This window comes from Myxocyprinus asiaticus, chromosome 8 (genome assembly GCF_019703515.2).
Source record: "Myxocyprinus asiaticus isolate MX2 ecotype Aquarium Trade chromosome 8, UBuf_Myxa_2, whole genome shotgun sequence".
NCBI lineage: Eukaryota > Metazoa > Chordata > Actinopteri > Cypriniformes > Catostomidae > Myxocyprinus > Myxocyprinus asiaticus.
Genome location: NC_059351.1, coordinates 43,618,266 through 43,625,388, shown reverse-complemented (window position 1 = coordinate 43,625,388; position 7,123 = coordinate 43,618,266). Strand labels below are relative to the sequence as shown.

At 35.8% G+C, this 7,123-nt stretch overlaps 1 non-coding gene across 1 annotated transcript; it reads right to left on the bottom strand.

The window, feature by feature from the left end:
• Nucleotides 1–2,565: 2,565 nt before the first annotated feature.
• trnak-uuu (transfer RNA lysine (anticodon UUU)) lies at nt 2,566–2,638 on the bottom strand. The gene has a single exon. It is a non-coding gene; the product is annotated as a tRNA-Lys (tRNA).
• Between the last annotated feature and the right edge of the window lie 4,485 nt (nt 2,639–7,123).

The following is a 7,123-nucleotide window of genomic DNA, read 5'->3' as shown; positions in this document are numbered from 1 at the left end:
CTGAACTTTGATAGCAGTGCGACCTATTTCTGCCACCTACCGTCCATAGTGAAGTATGACAGGCCGTGACTAACAGCTGTTTCCTGCATGGTGCTGTCCACAGCAGCGCAGTACTGGAAGAATTCATAACACAACATCAATATTTGAACGAACTCCCTATACGCGACAGTATTTTATGATGTAAGTTTACTTTTCAGATGCAGGCCTATTATTTATATCAATCATGAAACAAACACTTATAATCATTTGCATTATTTGTATGCTTTACATTTGTTCACATGGACTTATAGAGGGATAGTTCACCCAAAACTGAAAATTATCTCATAATTTACTCACCCTCATGCCATCTAAGATGTGTATGACTTTCTTTTTTCTTCTGCTGAACACAAACAAAGAGTTTTAGAAGAATATTTCAGCTCTGTATGTCCATACAATGCAAGTGAATGGTTACCAGAACTTTGAAGGTCCAAAAATAACATAAAGGCAGCATAAATGTAATCCATATGACTCCAGTGGTTTAATCCATGTCTTCAGAAGAAATATGATAGGTGTAGGTGAGAAAAATATCATTATTTAAGTCCTTTTTTACTATAAATCTCCACTTTCACTTTCAGAATGTGACAGCATGAGAAAGTGTAGATTTGTAGTAAAAAAGGACTTAAATATGAATCATTTTCTCACCACCTATCATGTCATATCAGTCCGATGTGGGATACTCCTACTTCACATCTCCAATCTTCGACCAAAAAGGCATTACATGCTCGGAAGATGACATGTAAGGAAACAAAACTGCAACACTCCTGTTAGCTTAGCAGGTGTTTGACTATCAGCAGAGACGTCTCCCATCAACCCAATTGATAAACAATGCTGCAAAGGTAACATATGTGCTACAGGTATACGATCATCAAAAGAGAATATTATTTACCATGTTTTATACACCTGTCTCTGCAGATGTTTGCTAAACAAGCTTCATCTTGTAATGTAGGAACTTTGACTCATTTATCAATATTATTTAATACAAGTGAATATTTATCACTTACTTTGTATATCTCCTTGGGTGTCGACATGCTTGTGTGATATCACGCACCTGCATCTTGGCAAAATCGGAGTTGAACATTTCTGAACTAATTTCCAAGTTGGAAATCCGACTTCAAGTGGCATTCCATTGCACTTTTCTTAGTAGGAAGTTGGAAAATCTGACTTTCCAAGCTGAATGAAACACAGCATGCACTGGAGTCATATGGATTACTTTTATGCTGTCTTTATGTACTTTTTGGAGCTGCAAAGGTCTGGTCACCATTCATTTGCACTGTATGGACCTACAGAGCTGAGATATTCTTCCAAAAATCTTTGTTTGTGTTCAGCAGAAGAAAGAAAGTCATACACATCTGGGATGGCTCGAGGCGAGTAAATGATGACAGAATTTTCATTTTTGGATGAACTATCCCTTTAAATCCAAAATGAAAAACCTGTCAGGACACAAATCAATTACTTGGAGTAGACTACGGTCAGTTGTAACATTTTTCACATTATGGGGTAAATCTCATTAACCAAATAAGATACGCTACCATTTTTTATTTTCATTTATTTATTTATTTTTTATTTGTCACAAAAGAAGCCAAAAATACATTTGTCTCTAAAGTACTAGTACCCATAAAATATTTCTACCATGTAAATATTTGAAGATATTCTAAATAAGGTCAAGCAAATGAAATTAAACAATTAAGTCTGGCCACGGGTCAATTATTATTATTTTTTACGTACATTTATCAAGCAGTAAAGGTCTCTTATATATTGAATCTATCCATCTATCTGTCTGTCTGTCTATCTATCTATCTATACACACACACACCAAATAAACCTCTTTTCTCTTTCAAACAGCATTTTAAGCATTACACACAGACATCAAAGGCTGATTATTAGGTGATGTTAGTCAAACAGAAATGGCCTATCTTGATCCAGATATGTCTTGAGAATCATGTAACCACTATATTGTATTTTATTTATTTTTTCTTTTTAAATGCTTGGGTTGGCAATAAAGATATACAAGAGATTAAACAACATAGCTGATAAGAAGTGAATTATTGACCAAAATATTGCTCAAAACCATTAGGCTATTATGAAATAAAAACTTTAGAAATTGTTCTAAAGTCATGTTAGGGCCTCTAAAAACCCTTTACAGTAAAGAAGGGCTCAACTTGAAACAAAATGACCGACAGTCGGCGCTCGCACGCTTTTCCTCAAAGAATAGCTGCATAGTAGAGGACTGAAATGTTGCCTAGTTAAGCGATTAGTACAACACAAATAATGTAAAGCAAAAAGCTTGGACCACAACAACGGAGGTTTTGGAGAATCCCTGGAGGGTATGCAGTCTTACTATTTGTTTTTACACAGCTGACTTAAAAAGTCAAGACCAAAGGACCATTTCAGACAACTAACTTGAAACACTACTCTGAAAACATATTTATGCATCCGGACTTTTTGTACTGTTACTCTAGCTGTGAGCAGATCATTTTTGACTAATGATTAATAATAGCCAAACACGTAAAATCGAAAAGGAACCTCCGCCCGAACAGGGACTTGAACCCTGGACCCTCAGATTAAAAGTCTGATGCTCTACCGACTGAGCTATCCGGGCTCTGATGGCAATATTGAGGTCACTTTCTAAGCACTTCAAATTCAATTTAAACTATAATATTATAATATTATAGTAGCGCTTAATGTTAGGTATATTTATTTCTTTTGAAATAATTATTGAAACGTGGCAACAAAGGAGCTTTAACAGTAGCGAGAACAAAACGGAGGGTGGGGTGCGGATGCGGGTGCGGGTGGGGAACATCTATTGTTATGAGTATAAAGTGTAACACCATCTAACAACGTCATTTCACTAAGCTTCATAGTTTAGGAATTTTTATCACCATGCTTCAAAGTTTATGGGTTTTGAGCACTGGTTTTGAAAACCATGGGTCGCGAGTTCAAAACTGCCTAGGAGGTAATTTGTGATGCCTGGTTCCCCTCTGAATTTCGTCAAGAAACAAGCAACTTCTACCAGCAGTTACGAATAATTATTGTAAGAATCAGCTACTAGATTCCATGTTATCGAACTTAGACTCTTAAAGGGCACTTAAATTGCACAACATATTATTATTACTGTTTTTATTTACATTTTAAGTGCTGTGTGAATTGCAGCATTACACACATTCATCAAAGGCTGATTATTAGGTGATGTTGGTCAAACAGATATGGCCTATGTTGACCCAGATATGTCTTGAGTATCAGGTAACTGTAACCACTATATATATATATATATTCATTGTATATGCTTGGGTTGTCAATAAAGAAAAACAAGAGATTAAACAACATATTGCTTAAAACTATTACCATGAAATTTGCAATGCCTCAATGACATGAAGGCATTGTTTAATTTCACTCACTCTATCAACACTTCTTTGTACCTATTTAATGTAATATAGGCTTTTATGTCTAATTTGTCATGGCACAATTTTCATTTGTATAAATCGCTGGATTTGTGTGGTGGATTTATTCTCGGGATTTAAAACAGGCATTGATTAAATGTATATTCTATGGTATATTTAATAAAACAAACAAACAAACTCAACAATATTTTATTACTTGAATTCAAGTGTGCTATTTTACCCTCCAATTCGTCTGTTCAAATATATAATTATTATTATAGTGAACTTTTAACACATGAAATCTTCCCAGCATGAATAGAATAGATAGCATTGTGAATAACTGGCAGAAACACACCTCTTATACAAATAGGGTAGCTTCAGTAAATCAGCAATTCATGCGTCACACAAATACAAACAGTGTCTTCAGTAATTCAACCATTCATGCGTCATGATTCAAATATGGTAACTTTAGTAATTCAGCAATTACTTATGCGTCATTCACTTCCATTCACTTCCACTGCCATTCATTATACTGTAAGGGCCTCACTGTAACCCAGATTTATTTCTTCTTATTTACTGATTTATTTTTAAGAAAGTGAGAGACAAGTCCAATTTTTTTTTTTTTTTTTTTTTTTGTGGTAATCAACATTAGTCTATGCTACAAATGCTGTCGATTAAGCATAACTTGTATTGAACCTGGAACATTCCTTCAAGGGGTGCCTTAAGCCCCCTTGTATCCTACACTCAAAAATATTATCTTTGGCTGAACTTGATTCAGTCATGGACAGCATTTCCAGTGGTTCCATGCAGTCTCAATTTAAACACTTCAAGTAGAGGGAATCTTATTGAATTGAGGTAACCCAACTAAATTAGTTATGTTAAATTAACTCAAATTAATCTCTTTATGTTATAAACTAGTTAGTACAGTGAATGCTAGTATGCTAAATGCATGCTAATGGGAGACACACTATTATTAGCCTAGCAATTGCTCAATGAGTAAAGCAATTCATTCAAGTCATGTTGGAATGATCATATTTACAAGTTGAGCGCATATGAACGCCACCAAAAGTCAAACGAGTGGGAAACTTGTGGATTTTCTTTGAGCCCAGAGTTTCTGAGTTGAGAGCGTTTTGATTTAAGAATCATAGCGGAAGCAAATTATTATTGAAAATAATTTAGTTTTACTTGAGGATTTTGACTGCAGTTAATTTGTATGCAGTTTTTGTTAATGAAGAATACCGTTACAACCTGAAAATAACAATGAAAATAAGACTCTTTTAGCTGGTTTATTATGCAGCAACAAATGTTTGCAACAAAAATACATTTCCCATCATTTCATGTGGCCACACTAGTTTGATAAAATAGATAGATAAAGTGTTCATTACACACCTAAAACTTAGCTTTGCTCTTCATTTTGTTTCATTGTTGCTAAAAAAGCTTCCTGCCTTCGCTAGTAAGTGAAAATGAGAGTGGAAATTTGAAATCGAAATTGGGTCCGTTCTTTCCATCTTAAAGTCACCCAAAAATAAAAGTTCTTTCATGATTTACGCATCCTCCTGGCATCCCAGATGTGTATGACTTTCTTTCTTTTAATAAACAGAAATTAAGATTTTTAGAAGTTCTTTAGGTCCTCACAAAGCAAGTGAATGGGTGCCAAAATTTTGAAGCTGCAAAAAACACATAAAGGGACCATAAAAGTAATCCATAAGACTCCAGTGGTTAAATCCATATCTTCAGACACAGTATGATAGGTGCGGGTGAGAAACAGATATTCTAAATTTTTAAGTAATTTTTTATCATAAATTCTCCTTCCTGCCCAATAGGGGGCAATACACACGAAGAATGTGAATCACCAAAAACAGAAGAAGAAGAAAGAAAAGTGAAAGTGAAGTGGAGATTGACTGAGCAGGAAGGACAATTTCAAGTAAAAAAAGATTAAAATATTGATCTGTTTCTCACCAATAACTATCATATCGCTTCTGAATATATGGATTTAACCAATAAACACCAGAGTTATCTGGAGTACTTTTATGTTGATTTTGGAGCTTCAAAATTTTGGTACCCATTCACTTACATTCAGGGGAGCTTTAAAGTACCTCTGGGCCCATGAGCTCACTGGTCCGATGAGGCCCCCTTCAAGTATGGTTGTGCATTGAACAAGCACTACACGGATGCCATTAAAGGTTGCACACTGTCACCATGTCAACAACCGTATCTCCCGCTGGGCCCCATGGGAGTTGTATGCCCCTGGGCTTCAGCCAGCCTGTATAAGCCCATGCGTTAATGCACCCCTGCTTACATTCTATGGAGCTGAGAAATTCTTCTAAAAATCTTTGTTTGTGTTCAGCAGATGAAAAAAGTCATATACATCTTGGATGGCATAAGGATGAGTATTTGATGAGAGAATTGTCATTTTTGAGTGAACTAACCCTTTAAATCACTTGAATGCAAATCACATTGTATTTAAAATTTCCGACCTCGTAAGTATGAACTTCCCCTGAATGCACCAATAGAGCTTTCTCAACATGTACCTGTTCTTAAAATAAGCGCATGTTCCACTTTTCACAATAGTTGTAACCCTCAAAACTCCAACATAACAAACTCTTCAAAATCTCAACACAACAAAACATTAAACACAACAAGTCTCCCCATTACATTCATCTTGCCCAAATACACATTACATAACACTTAAATTTGACTATTTTCTCTCCATATCAGTTGCCATGCAAAGCATGCAGGGAATTAGAAATCCCCTGACCAGTTTAACAAACAAAAAACATTCATGTTGTCCCAACACAAATATATTAAGTAAAGCTTGAAAGTGTTGAAACAACTCAGTTCATTTTAAGTTCACTTGGTTACATGCATTTCTTCCCAGTTTTGGAATGCCCAATTCACTCTAGGTCCTTCTGGTGGCATAGTGACTTGCCTCAATCCATGCAGTGGAGGACAAATCTCAGTTGCCTCCACTTCTGAGACAGTCAGTCCACTCATCTTATCACATGGCATGTTGAGCATGTTACTGCAGAGACCTAGTGCATGTAGAGGTTCACACTATTCTCTGTGGCATACATGCACAACTCACCACACACCCCACCTAGAGCAAGAACCACATTATAGTGACCATGAGGAGGTTAACCCAATGTGACTCTACCCACCCTAACAACCAGGCCAATTGGTTGCTTAGGAAGCCTGACAGGAGTCACTCAGCACACCCTGGATTTGAACATGCGACTCCAGGTGTGGTAGTTGGTGTCTTCACTTGCTGAGCTACCCAGGCCCCTGTTTATATACATTTTTGAGTAAATTGAACAAGGGAGGATTCAGAAAATCTGACAATAGTAAAAGTAAAACATTTTTTTGTCAAATTCATACCACTATGACTGGCCTCTTTTTTGCTTTTATCAATGAACTTGAACTTTCAACAAGTTCAACAAGTGAGCATAGTCCACTTGACCTTCTCTATAAATGCACATTAGCCTATTATTTACAAAGAAAATCATCTTTGCTAGCATTATAAGAGGCCCTCACAACACCTTAACCTATTTAACAGTATAAAAACGAATAAATTGAGGTTTCAGTGCCGTCAGTAGATTTTATACTTGTTAATTTAGGCAAAGACAGACTGAAATAGGACCAGTTTGTCCTTTATGTCATTTTTGGATAACTTTAATTCATTGTTTGCCATCACCTTTATATTGGTTACT